This window comes from Pongo pygmaeus, chromosome 20, assembly GCF_028885625.2.
Source record: "Pongo pygmaeus isolate AG05252 chromosome 20, NHGRI_mPonPyg2-v2.0_pri, whole genome shotgun sequence".
Lineage (NCBI taxonomy): Eukaryota > Metazoa > Chordata > Mammalia > Primates > Hominidae > Pongo > Pongo pygmaeus.
Window position 1 is genome coordinate 38,795,094 of NC_072393.2, and position 23,474 is coordinate 38,818,567.

The window sequence follows — 23,474 nt, forward strand, 5'->3', positions numbered from 1 at the left end:
AGAGAGAGAGAGAGAGAGACATAGGGTCTCGCTCTGTCATCCAGGATGGAGAGCAGTGATGCAATCATAGCTCACTGCAGCCTCAAAATCTTGGGCTGTAGCTATCCTCCCACCTCACCCTCCTGAGTAGCTGGAACTACTACACCACACCCGACTAATTTTTGTACTTTTTGTAGAGACAGGGTCTCACTATGTTGCCCAAGCTGATCTCAAACTCCTGGCCTCAAGTGATCATCCCATCTTGGCTGCCCAAAGTTCTGGGATTACAGGTACAAGCCACCGTGCCCGGCAGCTTAATATTTTTAATGACCTTTGGTGAGAAATCTGTTTAGTCTACATAAATTAAATGCTTATCTTTCCTTGTCTATACTCTATTTAATTCCCTCCAGAGGCCCTGATTGATTAGTGGCCTGCCCCAGACATTGTCTTTCCTAAATGCTAGGTTTGTTTTCCAGAATTCAGCAATCTTACCTTCTAATTGCAGGTTCTATTTTTCTTTTTTTTCTTTTCTGAGCACGGAAGTGAGATCCCTTTATCTGTAGGTGTCAGGGTATCCTCTGTGTTTAACAAAATACGTGTTGAATCATTGTCTCCTTGGTTCTTTGTGACTGAGAGTCTTATTATAAGTGAGGCCATGCCAGGTGAGACTAGGTCAGGGCAAATGCCACCTTCGATCCCTGATTCCCAGCGCAGACAACTCAGCCACCTTGTTCATGGCTCCATTCCAGTCTGCCTTGCACTCTAGTTAAAGTCTCTCTGTCCCTGTCTATCTGTCTGTCTGTCTATCTGTCTTCCAGCCTTCCTCCTTGAGGGTGAGCTGCATTACCCCTTTGCACTGCCCACCGCCTGCCCCCTACAACCTGTCCCTTGCAGTTCCTCAGCAAGACCTTGGCTGGACAGTCTGTGCCTGAAGGCAGATGGCCCAGACACCAGTAAAGGGAGCTGGGCTTTGCCTCCGAGCCTGCCTCCAGCTAGGGCTTGGGCTTGGGCACCGTCTTAGCACATCTGTAACTGGGGCTGAGCCGGGCCCATGCTGTGTCCCCCTGAATCTTGGGACAAGGCACCAATGCAGGAACAGGCGTGAAGGGTGCACTCATCGGAGCCCAAGTCATCACTGCAACAAGAATGCATACAGGAAGCTCTGTCTGAGGACAGGGACAGGGGACGGAGTGTGACAGTTTCCACACTGGGATATTCATGGCTGCCTCCGTGCCATAGGGCCCCTTGCATGATGTCAAAAGAGGAGACTTGCATCGTCTTGTTGTTTCAAGCTAACTTTAAACACAACTGACAGCAAGATGTCTCTGGCACGAAAGCCAACAGGGAGGCGACTGTCTCTCTGTTTCCATAGCTACAGACAGGACGCCACTGGGCAGTGCTTTCAACTCCAGGGCATCCCAGGCTGTGCCTGAGGGATGAAGTTTGCTGGGCGCTGGGAGAACCCAGCCACAAAATGGCAGTTGCTGGTCTCAGTTTCTGCCCCAACCACCTTCTATTTTTGGTGAGAGAGTTTCATTTTTCCAGATGTCCAAGGGTGTCCATTCAGAACATACTTCTGCACCCAGGAATCTGGGAAAGCCGGAGATGTCTCCATAAACCTGCAGGCCATGCCATCTGCTGACCTTGACACCTTCTCTGCACTGGAGGACGGCTTAGCAAAGCTGGAAAGGGGGTGGTTCCTGGGAGCCTGGCTGTCTGGCTGTCACTTGCTGAGCCAGGGACAGAATCAGTTGACAGTACATTTTAGTATTACCTGCTTCCAATTTGGAAAAAATTTTGTGCATCTAGGTTTTTCCAGTTTCTCCTTCACCTCTGTGGACCTGTAAAATAAGGATTTGAGCACATCCCTCCAAAGCTAACTTGTAAATTTCCTGTTGCACTGATATGGTTGGGCTGCTTCCCCACTCAAAATCTCATTTTGAATTGTAATCTCCATAATCCACACGTGTCAACGGCAGGACCAGGTGGAGGTAATTGGCTTATGGGGGCAGTTTCCCCCCAGCTGTTCTCGTGATAGTGAGTGAGTCTCACGAGATCTGACGGTTTTATAAGCGTCTGATATTTCCCCTGCTTGCACTCACTCCATCCTGCCGCCCTGTGAAGAGGTGCCTTCCACCGTGATTGTTAAGTTTCCTGAAGCCTACCCCGCTATGCGGAACTGGGAATTAATTAAACCTTTTTCCTTTATAAATGACCCAGTCTTGGGTATTTCTTCATAGCAGCGTGAGAACAGACTAATACATGCATCTTCCCACAGGAGAATGGATGGCAGAGGCTGCCCTTCAGGGGCCCAGGTCGGGTGCTGGACATGGGGTTGGCGCTCTGGGTCTGCTGCTCTCGGATGGCCCTCTGAGGGGCACCCTGCCTGATGGGTGAGCTCCCCCGATCTTGTCTCCTTGGATGCATCATCTGTGAGGCTTTTGTTTTCAGTCCCAGTGGAGAGATTCATACTGCCAGGCACTGTGTGGGCTCCTGCGCATTGTGAAAATAACACTTATTCAGGACTGCCTGGGGAAGAAAGGCCATACCTGCTGCTGTTTTTCCATCTCTGCTGTGGCCGCCCACGTGGTTTATGGCACAACTTGCCTATGCTAAAAGGGACTGAGAAAACCTGGAAACCTACCAACTACGTTTGGGAGATTTTTTTTTTTTTTTTTTTTTAGAGTGTCTGTCTTGGGCAGGCAATAACTAGTACCGAGCTTGGTGACCCTTTTGCTTTCTAGCTCTGGGGATGCAGACCTGAGGCTCCTCCAGAATGCAGTCCCCCTAGCCTGGCTATGACACTACCACTGGTGTGTCCTTGATGCCACATTTCTAAGCCCATCTGCTCATAAACCTCCCTGGGGCAGGGAAGTCTCAGAGTGCACTTCCTCACCTAATGGCATGCCTCCAGTGGCATCTGATAAATGTTTCTGCAGTGTTCCTGTGGAAATAGTTTTATTCATTTCAAAGCGATCCTTTCTTTCTTCCCAAAATCTCCAAACCCAATCCTTAAAACCAAGCATTAAATTTAGAATAGAATTCAAGTTTGGATTTTAAAAAATGCTTTTAAGTACGTCAGGAACTCAGAAGATACTTAAGCCCAACTTTCCTACCACATGATGGAAAGACACTTGGAAAGGACAGAAGAGTTTTGTTGTTGTTGTTGTTGTTTTGAGATCAAGTCTTGCTCTGTTGCCCAGGCTGTAGTGCACTGGCATGACCTCAGCTCACTGCAACCTCCGCCTCCGCAGTTCAAGCGATTCTCCTGCCTCAGCCTCCGGAGCAGCTGGGACTACAGGTGAGTGCCACCATGCCCGGCTAATTTTTTGTATTTTTAGTAGAGATGGGGTTTCACAGTGTTAGCCAGGATGGTCTCAATCTCCTGATCTCGTGATCTGCCCGCCTCGGCCTCCCAGTTCTGGGATTACAGGCGTGAGCCATCGCGTCCGGCCAGGACAGAGGAGTTTTGAAAATGCACTCTGGGCTCTGATTCTGGAAAGGAGATCCAGACTTCAGAGGCCCCGCTGCCCTACTCAGACTCCAGAGGTTGAGTAAAGTTGAGCAAGCTACAGCCACTCTGCTCTGGGAAGCCAGTAGCAGGTGCTGAGCCTGGACAATTTGAACTAAGCCAGAGAGCTCTCCAAATTAGGGAGCATTTAAATAGAAGTGCTGTTTATTTAGGTCATATAGTAATTTCCTTATTTTAGTCGCTACCCCAGTTAATGACTAACAACATATAACCAAACAAGGTTAGCCCAGCCAACTTGACTGAATAGAGAGAACTATTTATAATGAGCTCATTCGTATCTGAATGCAGATAGATGCACAGAAGTACTCCAATGTTAATAGAAGTCAAAATCCATTTACTATACAAGGTGGGGGAGATGTTCCCTCTGCAAGCCTATTCCCACTGCCTTTGACTGACAGTAAAAAAGTAAACTTCAGCCTGGCCCTGTATGACATGAGTGCTGAATTAGTTTGGTTCCAATGAAATAGGATTTACTGAATTGTGACATAGACATATTCTAGAATTTTAAACTCTTTATCCCGAAAGTAAAAAGAAGAATCTCTACTATTTCTGTCAAGAGCATCTTAGACCCCCTCCTGCAGTTCATCATCACCTTAGACAGTGTCCTTCGCCCCACCACGGGCAGGCCTGGAGAAGGATCCTCGCCACTGGAGGATCATCCGTCTCAAGGATACTTGGGAACTGAAGGAGTGACCAGGAGCAGGCAGTCCAGTGGAGATCTTTTTTTTTTAATTCAGAAACATCAAAATGAACTTGAGTTTGGCAAGACCTCAACAGAGAACCCAAGCTGGCTCCGAGCCTGGTTTGCATGGAGGGGCTGGACTTGGCTTGGGCATGGCTCTTTCTTGGGCTCTGGGGTCAGCAAAGCCCCCTGCAGGCCTGCCCACCTCAGGCTGTGGGGAGGGCATCAGGGCCACCAAGGCAGTGAGTGGTCTGCAGCTCTAGGGACGGCGACCCATTCTAGAGAGCCAAACGGCTGCCCCCAGGGTACTCGAACCTTGTTCCCTGGTTCCTGCCCTCTTCCCTCCTGGGTACTCAGCGCCTCTCTGCTCTGTTCGATTCCCCAGTGTCCTTTTAAGAAAGTCTGGCAGGGCATGGTGGCTCACGCCTATCATCCCAGCACTTCTGGGAGGCCAAGCAGGAAGAGGACTCAAGCCTAGGAATTCGAGACCAGCCTAGGTAGCATAGTGAGACCCTGTCTCTACAGAAAATAAAAAATAAAAAATTAGTTGGCCATGGTGGTGCACACCTGTGTTCGCAGCTACTCAGGAGAACGAGGTGGGAGGACCCTTTGAGCCCAGGAGTTTGAGGTTGCAGTGAGCTAAGTTCATGCCACTGCACTCCAGCCTGGGTGATAGAGTGAGATCCTGTCTCAAAAAAATAAAGTCTCCCCTTTTTCTGCAAGTTAGTCATAGTTTCTGTTGTGCACTACCTAGAAAACCACATCTGTTCACCAACTCTCTTCTATGTTAAGGACTGGTGTCACTTTAGCCTGCCCCAGAAAAGCTTCTCTTTAAAGAGAAACCATTCCTTATTTTCAGACAGAGTCTTGCTCTGTTACCCAGGCTAGAGTGCAGTGGCGCCATCTCGGCTCACTGCAACCTCCACCTCCTGGGTTCAAGCAATTCTCCTGCCCCAGCCTCCCCAGTAGCTGGGATTATAGGTGTGCACCATCACGACTGGCTAATTTTTGTATTTTTAGTAGAGATGGGGTTTTACTATGTTGGCCAGGCTGGTGTTGAACTCCTGACCTCGTGATCTGCCCTTCTCTGCCTCCCAAAGTGCTGGGATTACAGGCGTGAGCCACTGTACCCAGCCAAGAGAAACCATTCTTATACCCTGAGGAATGATGGTGAAATTTCAGAAATTGTGACAGGTATATGGGGTTCGGGGATGCCCAGAACCCCCAGAATGTTGCTCATGCAGGGGATACCCACCTAGGCATGCTGACATCAGGAAATTTCAGGCAACTCAACTCAGAAGGAAACAAAGCGACCCTCCAGCTCCTTGAAAACCCAAGAGGTGACAGAAAAGGGGAAAGGAGAGAGGAGGAAAAGGACTGAGAAGGAACATTCATCCCACATTGGCTGGAAATGGGTCTGGGCCTCCTTCCCTGGTGAGGAATTTTTAGGAATCATGGAATCGCACAGCAGGCCTGGAAGCAGGGCTTCAGATCCTGGGCCCCCATCCCTCATCTTTCGAATGGGGAGGTCGAGGCCTGGGGAGGGAAGGTGTGGCCCGGAGCCCACACAGGCCCCAGAGAGCAGCTGGGGAAGGCAGGTCCGTTCCCAGGAGAAGTCTCCCACCTGGACGGCGCTCTGATCAGCACGTCACTGGCCCGTCTGTGTGTTGAACTGACTTCAGGAAGCCTTGGGGTCACAATATTGCAGAGGCTATTACAGGGCCAGATGTTGGATGTGGAAGCAAGGCCAGGCCAGGTCATACCCTGAGGTGACTAGTCTGTGGGTGGCTCAGGGCAGTTTGGTCACAGGACTCCAATTCCCAAAATGCCATGACACCCTTCACCTTCCCTCTGCAGGGACAGTCGATTGTCCTTCTGCAAACAGGGAACAGGCTCTGAGGGGTTAGGAGACAAGTTCAAGACCCCCTAGCTGGCACCTGGGAGAGTTGAAGTAGACCCCCTGGCCCATCCCCTCATTCCCTTCTTCCTCCCATGGGATGCAGGGAGACAGATGAGGTGTTCCCGACCTGCCAGTATAGATGGCTCCCAAACTCCTCTGTGGAACAAGTCCTTCTCCTTCTTTTTCTTCTTCTTCTTTCTTCCTCTTCTTCTTCTTCTTCTTCCTCTTCCTGTTCCTCCTCCTCCTCCTCTTCCTCTTCCTCTTCTTCCTCTTCCCCTTCCCCTCTCCTTTCCCCTTCCCCTTCTCCTTCTCCTTCTTCTCCTTCTCCTTCTCCCTTTTCTTCTTCTTCTTCCTCTTCCTCTTCCTCTTCTTCTTTTTTTTTTTTTTTAATAGAGTCTCATTCTGTCACCCAGGCTGGAGTGCAGTGGCACGATCTCAGCTCACTGCAACTTCTGCCTCCCAGGTTCAAGTGATTCTCCTGCCTCAGCCTCCTGAGTAGCTGGGGCTACAGGTGAGCACCACCATGCCCTGCTAACTTTTGTGTTTTTAGTAGAGATGGGGTTTTGCTATGTTGGCCAGGCTGGTCTCAAACTCCTAGCCTCAAGTGATCCGCCCACCTCAGCTTCCCAAAGTGCTGGAATTACAGGCATGAGCCACCACACCCAGACTGCTCTGGTTCCTCTCATGGCAACAGATGGAAGGTTTAGGACTCAAGACTCAGTCTTGCCAAACACAATGTGAGACAGTCTCGGCTTCCCACTGTGCCACCTTCAGCCCCCAGCCCAAAGAATGGGCAGGAACCTTCACTTGAAGGAACGGCCTGAGGAAAGGGAGCCCAGAGCCGGTGGAAGCGGGGGTCTGCCTGCGTCCCAGAGCCAAGCCCCCTCCTCTTTCCTGTATCCTTGTTGCAGCAAACAGATTGGCATCTGAACCTATTAGCCCTTCTGGGGCTTAGGCTGTGGGCGCATGGGGCCATGCACTAAAAATGTCTTTCACCTTAGTTGGGATGCAAAGAGACAAGTTTGCCACTAATCTTTCGGTGGAGACACACATATCAAAAACCGCAAGTGAGCACACAAGGCTTCATGCCGGGAATTGCAGCCTTCCTGCTCCTCCCTCGCTGCAGAGGCTGAGCCTGACTTTCAAAAAAGGGCACGCAGCCCTTGGCAAATCTCGGAGGAAAACTCACTGCGAGTTGGTGCCAGGGGCCTCAGACCCCCTTTGGGGATTTCCCCCACAGCCTCTCAAAACAAGAAGGAAGTCTAAGTTAAAAATGGAATATGGAGAGAATGTCAAAGGAATGCAGCGTTATTGATTCCTAGTGGTGCCTGCCTGAATATTAGATGCAAATAAGTGCTAATAAGTACAGTTGGGAAAGCTAATGGAAAAACCATCCTTCCCAGGAGGATCACGGCACACAGATGCACAGGGTTGCTGAGATGGCTTGGCTCGCTCCACTCACTGGTCACGGCAAAGCCTGTATAGATGCATCCCAGGGAAATAAAGCCGGTGTAGACTCGTTCCATGGAAGCACTCATGGTCCAGAGCCCCCTTTCCAGCTTTGAGGCTGGGCTCTGGAAATGGGAGCTCGCATTATCTCCCCATTGCAGTTAAGTCTCTCTTTCCCTCTCCGTGTGTGTGTGTATGTGTGTGTGTGTGTGTGTGTGTGTGCGCGCGCGCGCATGCATTTGCCCTCTGGAGTGTTCATGGGTTCATGGTACTGAAGAGGTTCTCTTGACCATCAGGCCTCTGTGGCAAAAGTTGTGTGCTCTGTTCCAGGCCTAGCTGCAGACAGGGAGCTCATGGGCAGCTGCCCAGCCAAGCTATGGTCAGGACCTTGGGTGTCAAGAGGGGCTGCAAGTGTGGGGTAAGGGGACCATAGGGACAGGGATGGGGTCATTGCACTGAGTTAGTCCGGCAAGTGGCTTTCTGCTCACTCCACTCTCCCCTCTCTTTGTTCCTGCCTTCTCTCCTCCTGCTCTGCTCCAACAGCTTTAGGATGTGGGATGAATAAGGGTTCCACTGCCCTGTTTTTCCTGACACTTGAGTCCCTGGCCCTTGCACTCAGCTTCTCCAATCTGCACCTGACTGAGGTGGAGGAGGGTGATTTCAGACACACACACACACACACACACTCCCCTCATGCGTGCAGCCAGTGGAGCGTGCCTGGGTCCCAGCGCAGCCCCGGGCCTGGGTCACTCCGAGCCTAAAGTCCTGGAGAGGGAACCCCAGAACAAAGCCTATCCCAGTTTGGAATCATCACACCTGGGCCATTCTCCAGATGCGTGGAGTCCAGCAAATTGGTGGCATTCTTGCATCTCAATTCGCTCGTCTGTAATACGGGAGTGATAATGTCCACTCTGTTGCTGCAAGAATTAAAGGAAGACCATGATCTCTTTGTCATGCTTCTATTTGTCTTCTTATCTGTCCTGGTCTATTTTTGGATGCTCTGAGCTTACCTGGGGCATTAAGGAGGCCTCAGGGCCCTGGGGCTGAGGGGCTCCCTGGCCGTCCCCAGGAGTGGCTCTGCTCTCCGCCTGGTGTCCCCCACTCTGGTCAGTCAAGACCCATGGGCCCAGCTCACTCCCCAATTCCATCACTCACTCTGGGTCAGCTGGTAGGAGTCAGGCCAACCAGCCAGCAGGTACCATTAGAGAGGGGAGAGTAAGGGTCTTTCACTTTATTAAAGGCTTCTCTGCAGTTGTTTGAAAATACTGAGTGTCCCTTCAAGACTAACAGGTGACTGTGTGCACAGTTTCCTCGAGCTCCTGTGAGAAAGCAGTTGCCCTCCTTCCCAAGGCCTGCTTGTCCCCTGCAGGCTGGGGCTGCCTCTTCTCAGGAAGAACAAGGACCCGAATCCAGGGCCCCGTGTTCCTGTCCCTACTCTGTCCCGGTGCTGTGTGGCCGTGGGCCGGTTCCACCCTCCACGCTGTTTTCCCGAGTGTGTATGAAGAGGGTCGGTTGGCCCCGCTCTCAGGCTGGTGACCCGACGGAAACTTCCAGGATGAAGTCCTGAAGGGAGCGCCTGGATCCCAGGGCACTTTCAGCAGAATCTGGAGCCCCAGGGATTTGGGGATGGAGGCGGACACCCGGGCCTGAGGCAGCCCGCGGCCTTGACGGAATTCCACGCGAGCTGAAGCCCAGGGATCTGCCAGAATCTTCCTCAGGATCAATCTTCCGCCTTTCGCCGGCCCTGCGCCCCCGCAGCTTCGGTTCCCGGGCGCGCGCCCCTGCCCCGCTGTGGTCAAGGCTCGCCCCGGTGACGCCTGGTCCTTTTCCCGGGTTGGCGCCGCGTGCGACCCACCGAGGCAGTGGCAGCACTGGCCGCGGTCTGGAGCCTAGCGTCAGGCCAGAGTTCGGCTCTCCTGAACCAGGAGACCCGCGCAGCCCCAGCCACGACCGCTCCCACCCCCGCGGCCGCCGGACCGCGCCCAGCAGCGACTCCTTCTGAGCGCGCGGCCAGAGGGGCCGCGGGAGCCGCAGAGCGCGCGTGGGCGCGGCGCCCGTGAGCCCCCGGGAGGGCCGAGCGCATCGCTGGAGCGATCCCCGCCCGGCCCGGCCACCGCCGTAGCCGCCACCACGGCGGGGCGGGGCACGGGCCGGGGGCGGGGCGCCGGGCGGGCGCGGCGCTATTTCCAGCCTTGCCGGAGGCTTCGCTCTCACTTCGCTGGGAGCCTTCCCGGCGCGCAAGCCGGATCCGGCAGTGCTGCGGGAAGGAGAGAGGACGAGGCGGCCGCGGCAGCAGGAGGTGGGGGACTGATCGCGCCTGGGGCCGAAGACGAACGCCGCACCGCGCCCTCTAGCTCCCCGCGCGCTCTGGCTGTCGGCCCCACGCTGCTCGTCCACAGATCGCACCCGGCTCCGCTTGGAGCGGGAGGAGGCACCGGGCCCGAGCTGGGGCGGAGGTCCTCCCCGCCGCCTGCGCGCCCCAAGCAGAGGATCCGCCGCGGAGAACCGCGCCCGGACTGGAGGCGCCCGCGGCCTCGGGTGCGTCCGCTGCGCCAGGTAAGTGGCTGCGCCCCTGCCCCACCTCTGTTCCCGCCCTGCGCAGGCTCCTGGCCTGCAGAGACGCCAGGAAGGAGTCCCGAGCGGGACCCGGACTGCACCGCGCGCCAACCCCGCCACCGCACGCGAATGGGAGTCCGAAGCTGCGGGCGGAGGTGGGGCGCGCGGGGCTCGGGTCTGGTTGCACTTTGGGGACCGGCCCCGGTAGCGGGAACTTTAATTAGACTTTCTCTCCTTGGATCTCACTCACTGCCGCGCTTCTGTGAACTGCCGTCCTTCGGGCCCTCTCGGTCCCTGCGGACTCCCGCTCCGCCTCCCGGCCCTGGATGCTGCCCGCGGGGAGGCGGCGTCGGGTGCGGAGCAGCGAGCGCAGAGGGCCAGGCAGGAGCGCTCGGGGCGCTGGGGCTTCCTGGCGCGCTCGGAGCCGGGACTCCGGACGGGTTGCGGCGGGCAGGGACTGTGGGGGAAGTTTAAGTGGCCTTGGCTTCCTACCCAGCGGCTCCGTCGCGCGCGTCCCCAACCCGCGACTCTCCAGGGCACCGGCCTGTGAGTGCTGGAGGCGAGTGTGCGTGCGTCAGCGATGGTGTGAAGGTGTGTGCGTGCGTGTGTCGGGAGTGCGGGAGTCGGAGCCTGGGGCGGCTCCAGGGGGCGGCGAAAGGATCCGTTTGGCAGCGGGACCGAGCCGAGCTCTGGCGGCGGCTGCAACTCCGGCTACCGCCTCTGCAGACCCGCACTGGCCTCGCTGGAGGCCGGCCGGGCCAGGAGGGCGATCGCGGGTTTTGGCAGTGCCCGATGCTGGGGCTTGGGTCTGAGGTGACCCCGATTCCTTCTCCAGTGCGGGACTCCCGCCGCCCTAACTTTGGCGTACATGTTGTCTCCAGGCCCGCGACCCCGACCCGGAGTTGAAGCGGCTGCGGCGCCCTCGGCTGTGGGCGCTGCTGCCCGGCTGGCTGTTTTAACCGAGAAATAGGCGCCGATCCTGGGGCTCTCTGTCCTGCAGTCGTCTCTGGCGTCCCAGAGGACTCTGCGTCCCTGGGCCACTCCCGCTGGCTCAGGAGCCGTAATCAGCTCCGTTAAGGGGAACGGGCGTCCCGGCCCCTCTCCATCTGCTTGGCGCGATCTGGCGCAGCAGCAGAGCACGTGGGAGAGGCGTTGGGTGCGGGGAGGTAGTAGCTGCTTTGGAGTGGATGGTGGAGGGGGCGGGGGACAGAGGGGTAAGAGGCAGATCAACCCCCTTTTATTTCCCACCGCCGCCCAAGGGGCCCAGGAGCTACAATACCAAGGCCACTTTCTTGGGTAACCTTTCTCTTCTGAGTTCACCTTGACCCTCGCCTGCCTGTGGGGAAGTCTTTTCCTAAGTCCTGCCCTAGGACAGGGCACCCGCTGGAGCAGGTGTGGCAGAGCCCTTAACATTTTCCAGCTGTCGTGACCTTTCCTGCCCACCCTGTGCCCTGTCCCAAAGGCAAGGCAGACAGTCCACAGGAAGGACACTCATCCCAGCAGGGGATCCTCTTTTCATTTTAATCAGGACACCCCAAGCACAGAAGGCGGCGTGGAAGTTCATTCAGGAGCGTTCAGCAGACTAGCCTCTGTGAAGTGATCCACGGGAGGAATAACATTGAAACCCTGAAGAGAGGGACCTCTTGAGGGTCTGTCTGAATGTTGGTTCCAGTGGGATTGGCTGATCAATTATCCAATAGCATTTGAACACAGAAAACCTCAAAGCCGGAACCTGACCCATTGCCTGGCCCAGTCGCCCTGGGACACACAAACAGTGCAGCTCATTTATTTATTTATTTATTTATTAACCTGGAATCAGACTCGGCAAGAGTGAATTATGTTTCCCGGGTATTGATTTTTAAAAAGACCCCAAATTAAAAAGTCAAGGCTTTCTTAAAGCAAGGTCAAGGATTAATTATTTATCGAGAGGCATCCATCAGGCAGTGTGGGGGCTCATTTATAAATTGCCTGAGCAGGCAAAATGAGCATCTTTTGATTTTCCTTGGCTCCAGTTGGGAGAGGAGAGCAGGCTTGTCTGACCTCCTGGGCTTGGTAGAACATGCCCTTCGGACTGTAACTGACGACAGAGGATGCTTTGTAACTCAGCCTGCTGTTAGAGATGCCTTTTTAATCTTGTAGCCAGAATATCACTTGGGAAATTTCATGCATATTTGCTGTGTTTCCATAATGAACACTTACTGATTACAGGGTATCCAGGGAATTTCATTTTTTAAACATTTATTCAAATCTCTGTTTATGTAAGCTAATAAGTCTGGGAAAGTTCAGAAACTACTTTTTGCCGTATGGTTGTTGAGAAAGTGTGCCTGGTGGGCTACTCTCAGAATTTGCCTTCAGTTCTCTTAAAAAGGGGAGAGTCAGATTTGCCTGATTGGAAACCTGGCGCAGGCTGCTCCCCTGCTCTGAGCTCTGAGTTCCTGCCAGAGGCAGCCTGATAGGCTTTTTGTGGTTTTGCTGATGGAAGAGAGGAAGGGGAGCTTTGATCATTGCTGATGCGTCTGGCTGGAGAAATTTTTAGTGAGTGCGGCCGTGCTTGTAAGGGGCTGATGGGGAAGGTGTGGCCCGAGCTGAGGTCGCTGGCTGATGTCCCCATCTCCTGCCTGCTGCCTGGCCTGGAGTCTGAGATCCCTGTCTTAGCCACATCTGCTGCTTTGCAGCTTGGAAAAACTTCCGTCCCCGATTTACTGGTGCATGGCAGCCACACTGGAGAAACGTGGGGCAGTGGGGAGCCTGTGAGCAGGAAAGAGGAGACAGGATTATGGCAGCTTTTTTTTTTTTTTTTTTTTTTTTGTTTGAGATAAAGTTTCACTCTTGTTGCCCAGGCTGGAGTGCAATGTTGCGATCTCGGTTCGCCACAAGCTCCGCCTCCTGGGTTCAAGCAATTCTCCTGCCTCAGCCTCCCGAGTAGCTGGGATTACAGGCATGCGCCACCACGCCCGGCTAATTTTGTATTTTAGTAGAGACACGGTTTCACCATGTTGGCCAGGATGGTCTCGATCTCCTGACCTCGTGATCCGCCCACCTTGGCCTCCCAGAGTGTTGGGATTATAGGCGTGAGCCACCGTGCCCGGCATGGCTGCTCTTTAATAGCAACCGTGGCAATCAGAGCCAATAAACACCATGTGGAACGAGTGGCCAGCCTTTCAGCTAACCAGAAAGTGATGAGTTATAAACAGGAGATTTATATCGTGCTGGCCCAAGGAGATCAATGTGACCCAGCAGTGGCACAGCAAAAAATGAAATAAATAAGTAAATATGTTTTTAAAAAATCGGCCAGGCGCAGTGGCTCATGCCTGTAATCCCAGCACTTTGGGAGGCCGAGGTGGGTGGATAACTTGAGGTCAGGAGTTTGAGACCAGCCTGACCTACATGGTGAAACCCAGTCTCTACTAAAAAGACAAAAATTAGCCGGGCATGGTGGTGCTCACCTGTAGCCCCAGCTACTCAGGAGGCTGAGGCAGGAGAATCACTTGAACCTGGGAGGCAGAAGATGCAGTGAGCTGGGATCATGCCCCTGCACTCCAGCCTAGGCGACAGAGCGAGACTGTGTCTCAAAAAAAAAAAAATTTTTTTTTTAAATTGAGGTTGGTGCCTGGATGTAGATATGGCATCAGTGTCCTTCAACGTCAGAAAGTTGGCTGGGCATGAGCAGTCTGCATGGTGACAGCGTGGTGACAGTAGGCTCTTTGGTGCTGTCTTTGGCACCATATTGAGGGCTCATCTGACTCCAGAGCGGCTGCGTTCCCTCCGGAGGAAACCCATGGACCCAGACAACCCGGGGACAGAGCTGCATTAGCTCAGGTGCCAGAGGATGCGGCAGACGCCATCTCATATCTTATCAGCTGGAGGATGTGTGACCCTGTGGTCAGTAAATCAGCGTGGCAGATTGTGAGGCTTACAAATTGGTCATGGAAAAAAGTTGTGACTTTTACCCTGTACAAAACTACCTGTCATTTGTGATGTGGTGTTCTAGCCTGCACTGGCCGGATTCATTCCTGGGCCCTTAGAAACTCAGCAATGCAGCCTGGGCCACCGAGAGATTGGGGAAGCCTCCGTGCCGGTGGGTTGACACCAAGAAGCAGCCCTGGCCCCATTGCCAAAGCCACCTTTTAGGAAGTCGGAGAGTATCTGTGCAATAATTTGGATGTTTGTCCCCTGTGAATCTTGCCTTGAAATGTGATCCCCAGTGTTAGAAGTGGGGCCTGATGGGAGGTAGGTCATGGGGTGGCCCCTTTATGAATAGATTAGTGCTATTGTGAGGCACGGAGTGAGTTCTTGCTCTATTAGTTCCCACAAGAGCTGGTTGTTAAAAAGAGCCTAGCACCTACCCCCAACCTCTGTGATCTCGGAACACACCGGCTCCTCTTCTCCTTCCATTTTAAGTGGAAGGGCACGAGGCCCTCACCAGATGCAAATGCGGGTGCCATGCTTCTTGTACAGGCTGCAGAACTGTGAGGCAAATAAGCCTCTTTTTTTTCCTTTTTTTTTTTTTCTTTTTAGAGACAGAGTCTCGCTCTATTGCCCAGGCTGGAGTACAGTGGTGCCATCATAACTCACTGCAGCCTTGAACTTCCAGGCTCAAACAATTCTCCTGCCTCAGCTTCTTGAGTAGCTGGGACTACAGATGCACACCACTGTGTCCGTTAATTTTTAATTTTTTTTTGTAGAGATGGGGTCTCCCTATGTTGTCCAAGCTCATCTTGAACTTCTTGCCTCAAGCAATCCTTCTGCCTCAGTCTCCTAAAGTGCTGGGATTGCAGATGTGAGCCAGCACGCCTGTCCTCTTTTTTGGGGGGGTGGCGGGGTAGGGGGATGGAGTCTCGCTCTGTTACCCAGGCTGGAGTGTGCAGTGGTGTGATCTCGGCCCACTGCAACCTCTGCCTCCGAGGTTCAAGCAGTCCTCCCACCTCAGCCTCCCAAGTAGCTAGGATTACAGGCACGCACCACCATGCCTAGCTAATTTTTTTCTTTTCTTTTTTTTGTATTTTTAGTAGAGATGGGATTTCACCATGTTGGCCTGGCTGGTCTCGAACTCCTGACCTCAAGTGATCTGCCCATCTCGGGCTCCCAAAGTGCTGGGTTTATAGGCGTGAGGCAGTGCGCCCAACCCTTTTTCTTTATATATTACCTAGCCTTAGGGATTCCTTTACAGCAACAGAAATGGACTAAGACAGTCTGTATGCAGGCCTGGGGCTGGGGGCAGCAGACATAGCTGTCCTCCCAGGTTGGTGGCCTGGGTCTTACATCCACACTCCGCATGTAGAACACCATACATTTCTGGGAAATAGTATTTCTTGGTGCTGGTGACTGAGGGCAAGATGCCCTTTCCCTGCCAAGCCATGGCCAGTGTTGGCCCTGATGAGTGACATTTATTTGAACTAAATTAGAATCATCAGCATTGAAACCTGGAGCCAAATGATTCTCAGTCCAACACTCCTGGTGCCAGGCCCATTGTCACTGTCCCTCACCCTGCCCCTGAATGTTTATGGAGCAGGTATTAGGTGTCTTGCACTGTACCAGGCCCTGGGGACATGAGGTGAGCAAAGTTAAGGGTGGTCCCTGCCCTTGTGAGTTTATAGAGGGTGGGATGGAGACCCTCCTCATTTATTCCTCATTCACTAATTCATTTTCTGCCGGACAAAGACATTAATAAAAAGAATGACTAATGTGTGATTCTAGGCTGTGATAAGGATATAAAGAATATAAGGAAATAAACACTCGGGTGCTATGAGACCTACCAAAGAGCAATCTGACCTGCACTGAGAGGTTAGGAGGACTTCTCGGAGGAGGTGGCCCTTCAGCTGAGGTCTGAAGGAGGAGTGGGAACTAAGCAGGGTTGGTGGGGAGTGTGAGAGGAAAGGATGGAGAGAGAGAATCCAGCATGCTAGGCAAGCACAGGCAAGAGCATGCAAAGGGCTTCCTGTGGAGGGAATGTGTGAGAGGGCGTGAGGAGCACCATCCAGGAGCTGTGGGAAGGCCCATGTGGCCAGCAAAGTGAAGGAGCAGGTGACATGTGGCTGGAGACCCATCTGTGTAGGGTCTTCACAACCAGGGAGGGACTTGGGACTTTATCCCGTGAACTGCTGCAGAGTAGGAAGGCCAGCGAGGATGGAGCTGCAGGAATCTTGGAGAAAGACCACTGTGGCCTTAAATAGGACTGAATGGGCTTCCCCTCAGACATTGGTCTGGTCCATCAGGCTCTGTCTCCCGGAGCTGGGGTGGTTGACCCTAATGTGCAATGGAGTCTGTCTACACTGGTTGAAACCAGTGTGTGATGTAGGCAGTGCGTCGACACTGGTTGAAACTAGTGGGCGGTGTAGGCGGTGCGTCTACGCTGGTTGAGCTAGTGCACGAAGAAGCAGGCACTGTAACACTGGTTGAGCTCCTAGTTCATGATGCAGGCCATCTGTTTATACTGGTGGATCTCAGCACACCATTCACGCCTCTGTCTACACTGGTCGAACCAGCGCATTCTGCAAGTCATTCTGTCTAAACTGGTACCCGGCTGGATTAGGTGTGGGAGGGGACGTGGTAAGGAGTGGTCAGGATGGTTACCAGTGGGACGCTATTGGGAGTTGTCTACTCCCTGAGACAGGGCCGCCCCCTGGAGTGCTAAGCACCTGTCCACTCTGGCTGGGTCACATCCTCCTAGGACTGGGTGGCCAGGCTGCTGGTTGTGTGGCCCCACTGTGCTCTGAGCCCTTGGTTCTTCCACTGCCTTCCTCTCCTGTCTGCTCACCATTCAACCCTAGCACGTCCAGGGCACTCGGCAAGTGACAGCCTAGTGCCCATGGCTCCATGGTGGGGACAAGCTGCTCGACAGCCAGACCCATGGTCCTGGCCCAACTTTTGCCTCCTGACTTATTGAGGATGGGCCTTCACTGGGGGAATGGAGCTAACCACCCACTGTGGCTTGGATGCCCACTTCCCTCCGGAGCTGAGTGCTGGTCAGTGGTGGTCTCCATGTGTGTTTCATCCACTTAGCTTCCTGGACCCCTAGAGTTCCTTCACCTGCCACCCACTTGATGTAACCTGGCAGCTGGCTGGCACCTGCCCCAGAAAGAATCCTCTCTTATACCCTTTTCTTACTCTCAGCCCTCTCTCCTTTTCCTCCTCCCCAAGGGAGCCAGTCTCTACCTGCTGCACCCTCTGTGAGGGGCTCTGCCCAAGGCTGGGAGCTCCGCAGTGCCCTCTGATGTTGGTGAATTTCCTGTGGCTGTCTGCAGCACAGGTCGGGCCCTGGGTTCCCTGCAGACATCGGCCCGATCTACCAAGCTCTGTCCTCCAGAGCTGGGGAGCGGGGAAGCAGGTCTGTGAGTCACCCCGTTACCCATTGTGCCCACGCTGCTGGCTGCAGGCCCTGAGCTGAGTGGCCGCTGAGCTGCAGGCAACAGCCCAGGTCGCTATCACCTTGTCCTCACTGCCTGGGCCTGAGCCAGCTCCTCCCGGACTGGGCCAGACTCGGACTCGGGGACAGGAGAGAAGAGAGCCAAGCAGAGGATGCTAGGAGTTACACATTACTCCTTGGTCCCCTAGGCCCCCTCCCAGGGCTGATTCCTTGCCCAGAGGGCGGCCTCTCCAGATAAGCCTTCCTGGGCTGGCCTGGCCACTCCATTCTGTCTGTTGCCTTCACCACCGTGGACCCCTGGACATGCCCAGATACTTATCAGTGGGAAACTGACACAGGAGAGCCCCTCTGTCAGCAGCCCCTAGCCCGGGCACAGACTGACTCGCGCTTGGCAGACAAGTCGTCCCCACCTTCGAGGCTGCCTCTTTTGGGGGCTGACTCATCTCTTGGGACAAGACTCATCAGCCTAGGCTTGCAGCACTGAGACCCTCCTCCAGCCTTGAGCTGCAGGAGCTTTGCTTCCTGTGCCGCATCCAGGCACCCAGCAAACACTGACCCTGACCTGCCATGTGCAGAGCCTCGTACACCTGGCCCTGGAGAAGTTGAGCAAACACAAGCAGGTTACAGTGTTGGTGCAGATGCTGCTCTTTCTGGTTGTGTTGGCCAGGAGGAGCTCGGCATGGAGAAGATACTGAGCGATTGCTTGTGGGCAGGCGGAGTGCATTAAACTGTGCAGTCTGTCTACTTTAGCATAGCTGGTGCGTGGGGAAGGCAGTCTGTCTACACTGGCTGAGCCAGTGTGTGGTGCAGGCAGTCTGTCTACACTGGTGGGGCCAGTGCATGGGGCAGGCAGTCCGTCTACACTGACGGAGCCAGCACGTGGGTCAGGCAGTCTGTCTACACTGGTGGGGCCAGTGCGTGGTATAGGCAGTCTGTCTATACTGGTGGGGAAGGCAGTCTGTCTAACTGATGGAGCCAGTGCGTGGGTCAGGCAGTCTGTCTACACTGGCTAAGCCAGAGTATGGGGCAGACAGTCTGTCTACACTTGGTTGAGTCTAGGGCATGAGCACTAGAACATTCCATGTAGTCTATGCTTGCCTCACTCTCTGTGGGGTCTTTGCACAAGGTTCAGAGCTCTCAAACTCTGTAGATTCAGTGGCTTTTCCTGTGGCTGAGCTCAGCCCGGGTCCGGGCTTCCCCTCAGATGTTGGCCAGGTCCATCAGGCTCTGTCTCCCCGAGCTGGGGTGGTCGAGCCCAGTGTGCAACGCAGCCTGTCTACACTGGTTGGAATCAGTATGTGATATAGGCAGGCTGTCTACACTGATTGAGCCAGTGCACAAAGCCGGCGCTGTCTATGCTGGTTGGGCTCAGCATGTGATTCAGCAATCTGCCCACACAGGTTGAGCCGGGGGGTGATGCGGCCAGCCTCTCTCTGGCTTGCTGAGGCCAGAGCTCTTGGTTCTTTCTGATGCCTTCCCTTTTTCCTATGTGATTCTTTCTCCCGGGAATATTCTTCCTTACACCTCCTATAAGACATCTGGGTCTGATTTGATTCTGACTTCCAAAGACTCAGCTTTCGTATGTCTGTTTGAATCTCCTTGGCAGAGGCTGACATGGGCTGGGAGTGGCACCGGGATCGCACCTGGATTTCCCCTCCCTGCTGCTGTGCCTGGGGCTGGGCCTGCTGCTGGTGCAGAGGCTACCTGCTGTCAGTGGTCATCACTACCTCGCCATCCCTCGCGACAGCCACTCACACGCCTCTTTCTCACAAAAGTCATTTAGCGAGGATTACCACCTTGGTGTGCGTGGTAAATTGCATTTCTCCTGGTTGGGGCCATCTTGCTGTTTCCTGCTTAGATTTGGGGCCTCATGAGGTTTGGCCTCATCTGCAAATTTAATTTCATGACCATTCATCCCTGTGAAAGCGCAATCTATGCCTATTATTTCACTCTTCTTGATTCCCTCTTCCACGAGTTAATGTGTCAGCGCACAGCCATGGCAACCACTCTCCGCCCTCCCTCCGCCCCAGGCAGCCACCTCTAGGTTGCAGCTGAAGCTGGGACCTGGAGTCAGACCACCTGGGTTCAATCCTAGCCTTACCACTCGGTCACTGTGTGGGCTAGGGACCCAGTTTCCTCATCCACAAAACAGGATTAACAAGAGAATCCACCTCCTAGAGCTGTTGTGCCTAAGAGCCCACAATCAGTGGCAGCTGCTACTGCTATTATTACTATTATTATTACTACTCCCGTTTTATCTTGGGTGTCAGGAAGCATATTGGTCAAGGGCCTTGCCTGGTGATGTGACAGAGGCTTAGGGGGCAGGCAGCCCCACTGGCCAGTGTCCCCTCAAGTTCTGCTTTTTCTTCTCTCTCTCTCTCTTTTTTTTTTTTTTTTTTCAGACAGGGTCTCCCTCTGTCACCCAGGCTGGAGAGCAGTGGTGCGATCTCAGCTCACAGCAGCCTCCATCCCCCGGGCTCAAGTAATCCTCCCAGCTCAGCCTCCCGAGTAGCTGGAACTACAAGCTCCCATCGCCATGCCCGGCTATTTTTGTTTGTTTTTTGGTATTTTTAGTAGAGAAAAAGTTTTGTCATGTTGCCTAGTCTAGTCTTGAACTCCTGAGCTCAAGCCATCCACCTGCCTCGGCCTCCCAAAGTGCTGGGATTACAGGCGTGAGCTGCCGCACCCAGCCAAATCGTTTTTTTCTAAGCAGTTTGCTTACAACTGCTTAGATGTCTTCTTCTTGTCCTACATGCACCATTGTACATATTTAAGCCTTTTATTCCAAGTGTAGTACACATACAGAAAAGCGAACAGATCCTACGTATACAATGCAGTGAATGTCTGCAAACTGAGTGCTGTGTACCCAGCACTGGAGCAGGGATCAGAACATGACCAGGACCCCAGAACTCCCCCATGACCTCTTCCAGTCATTTCCCTCCTCCACAGAAAACTGCTCCCCTTACTTCTAATGATATGGATTGGTTTTCCTTGTGTGTGTGTGTGTGTGTGTGTGTGTGTGTGTGTGTGTGTGTGTATTTGAGATACAGTCTCACTCTATCGCCCAGGCTGAAGTGTAGTGATGCAATCTCGGCTCACTGCAACCTCCACCTCCTGGGTTAAAGTGATCCTCCTGCCTCAGCCTCCCGAGTAGCTGGGACTACAGGTGCATGCCACCACACCCGGCTAATTTTTGTATTTTTAGTAGAGATGGGGTTTCACCATGTTGGCCAGGCTGGTCTTGAAGTCCTGACCTCAGGTGATCCACCCACCTCGGTCTCCCAAAGTGCTGGGATTACAGGCATTAGCCACCGCACCTGGCCCCTTGTTTTTAAACTTAATAGAAATGGAATCATGCAGTATGTATGCTCCCGTGTCTGGGTCAGCATCTGGTTTCTGAGATTCATCCATGTTGTTTTGAGTTGTTATTTGTTCCTTCCTCTTTGTACAGGATTCCATCATGTGGGTAGACCCTAATTTATTTATCCAGTCTCTTGTTGATTGGCGTTTGGGTTAGAGTTTTTGGCTTTTATGGACAGTATTGCTATGGATATTCTTGTGTGTGTCTCTTGGTGATACATACACATTTTTTCCTCTTTTAGAGACAGGGTCTTGCTATGTCATCTAGGCCACAGTGCAGTGGCGCAATCACATTTCACTGCAGCCTTGAATTCCTGGGCTCAAGCCAGCCTCTCGCCTCAGCCTCCCAAGTAGCTGGGACCACAGGTGTGCACCACCATGCCAGCTAATTTTTTATTTTTATTTTTGTAGAGATGGGGGTCTCACTTTGTTGCCCAGGCTGGTCCTGAACTCCTGAGCTCAAGTGATCCTCCTGCCTTGGCCTCCCAAAGTGTTGGGATTACAGGTGTGCATCATCATGTCCAGTTCCTGTACATTCCTGAGGTACTTAGAAGAGAATTGCTGGGCCCCAGGGTGCAGCTACTGTCGAACAGTTTTCTTTTTCGTGTGTGTGTGTGTGTGTGTGTGTGTGTGTGTGTGTGTTTAAGACAAGATCTCACTCTGTTGCCCAGGTTGTAGGGTAGTGACGTGATCATGGCTCACTGCAGCCTTGAACTCCCACGTTCAGGTGGTCCTCCTGCTTCAGCCTCCCAAGTAACTGGGACCACAGGTGTGCACCACCACCACTCCCAGCTTTTTTTGTTGTTCTTGTTATTTTTTGTAGAGACAGGGTTTCCCCATGTTGTCCAGGCTGGTCTCGAACTCCTGGGCTTAAGCGATTCTCCCGCCTTGGCCTCCCAAAGTCCTGGGATTACAGGCGTGAGCCACCACTCCCAATTCCATGCTGGACTGTTTTCTAAAGGGGTCGTACTGATGTTTCCACCTCCTCACCAGTTATGCATGAGTGTTCCATACGTAACTCTCCCACTCCACGTCCTGTCCAACACTTGGCGTTGTGAATCTTTCCCATTTTAGCCATTCTATGAGTATGCAGAGGTATCACACCGTGGTTTTAATTTTATTTCTCAGATGACGAATGCAGTTCATTTTTTTACCAAGGATATTTTGGACCTGGAAACATTATTCAACAAATTTGAAAATTTCCTTTCGTCCCCAAATTGTAGAACTCACTTCCATCCCCACATTGTGGAAACGTCTGGCGGTGCTTCTGATTTCTTCTGGGCGGGTTTGAATCTCCCAGGCTGGAAGCCAAGGGATGGAGTAGACAGGAGTTTCTCTGGATGAGTCTGGGGAACTGGCCACCTGCCCCAGAATCACGTGGATTGCTGGTCAGAGATGCAGATGCTGGGGCCTGGCCCAGCCCTGGACTCATCAGACAGCCCTTGACCCATTGGTCCTTCTAGGGCTGTTTTTTTTTTCTTGTCAGGAGACCAAAAAAAAAAAAAAAAAAAAAAAAGCGTGGATGCTGCCCTGTCTGTCATGTCCACAGCTGTGTCACAATGCCCAGAATAGTCCTGCACAGGGCAGGCCTGCTGGGGTGAAGGGTTTCCCATTGTTGTCTCCATCCTCTCCCACCGCAGCTAACTTGGCGGGGACTCGTTAGTTAACTGGGCTGCCGTGGTGAGGGCTCTGGAAGTTGGTTTCTCGCTCGCTGGGGGGTGTCCCATGTCTGAATGACCTCCTCCTTCTCCAAAGCCAACTTCCAACAGAGCTGCAGCCGTGCCCCCAGCAGCCTTGCTGATCCCCAGTCCTCTAGGCACTGGCCATTTGATAGCATCCTTGGGTGACCTCCTCCCTGATGGTGCATCTGTTATTGGGTCCCTCTGGAGAAGCTTAGGAGCCCCCTGATCCCCCTAAAAGAAGAGCAATCCATCCCTGCACCATGCGGCCCCCTGAGCTTTTCCAACACCGTCTTTTCATAGCTGATGTGCCCTTGGTCAAACTAAGGCAGAAGGGCCATGCCTGTCATCAGCTGCTCCACTCCTGCCCCTCAGGGTTTTCATGAAGACCGTGGTGAAGCCTCCTTTCTTTGGGTGTGGCTTGCCCCTCCCTCCTCAAGTCTAGCAGAGCTATTGGGAAAGCAGGACGGCCTGGGGGAGGAGAGCTCTGGGTCAGACCCTTTGGGTGGTTTTGAGACCCAGTCATTGCCCCAAGAGGAGGGAGGCAGTTTCATATACACAACCCTGAGTTAGCTAGTGGGAAGGCAGGGCAAGGGATTCTGGCTGGGATTCCTCCTGTAATGTCAGCTCTTTGGGAGGCCCAGGCAGGAGGATCTCTTGAGCCCAGAAGTTGGAGGCTGCAGTGAGTTATGATGGCACCTCCTCCACAGAGGAGGGAGGCCCAGGCTAGGCCTCAAAGATGGGTGGGGAGGTGACAACACCTCATGAACCACTCAGCATGAGCTCCGTCCCTGAGGGCCAGCAGTGGAAAAAATGTGGGCTTAGTTCCCCGGAGATATTGCTTCCCCGGAGATATTGCGGTCCAGTTGACCCAACACACAAGGGCATAAGGTAATGGTCAGGGTTCACTGGAGAGCTATGGAAGGCTTCTTGGAGGAGGCGAGCTGGGGATTGCTTATCTCAAAGGCCAG

The 23,474-nt window shown here is 53.5% G+C and overlaps 1 protein-coding gene across 2 annotated transcripts in view; it reads left to right on the forward strand.

The window, feature by feature from the left end:
* The first annotated feature begins 9,754 nt into the window (after positions 1–9,754).
* Positions 9,755–23,474, forward strand: part of CHST8 (carbohydrate sulfotransferase 8) — a 153,921-nt gene continuing 140,201 nt past the window's right edge. For both annotated transcript variants that reach the window (XM_063657511.1, XM_054464237.2), the window contains exon 1: positions 9,755–10,098. The gene's annotated coding sequence lies outside the window, so the exon portion shown is untranslated. The remainder of the gene's footprint in view (positions 10,099–23,474) is intronic.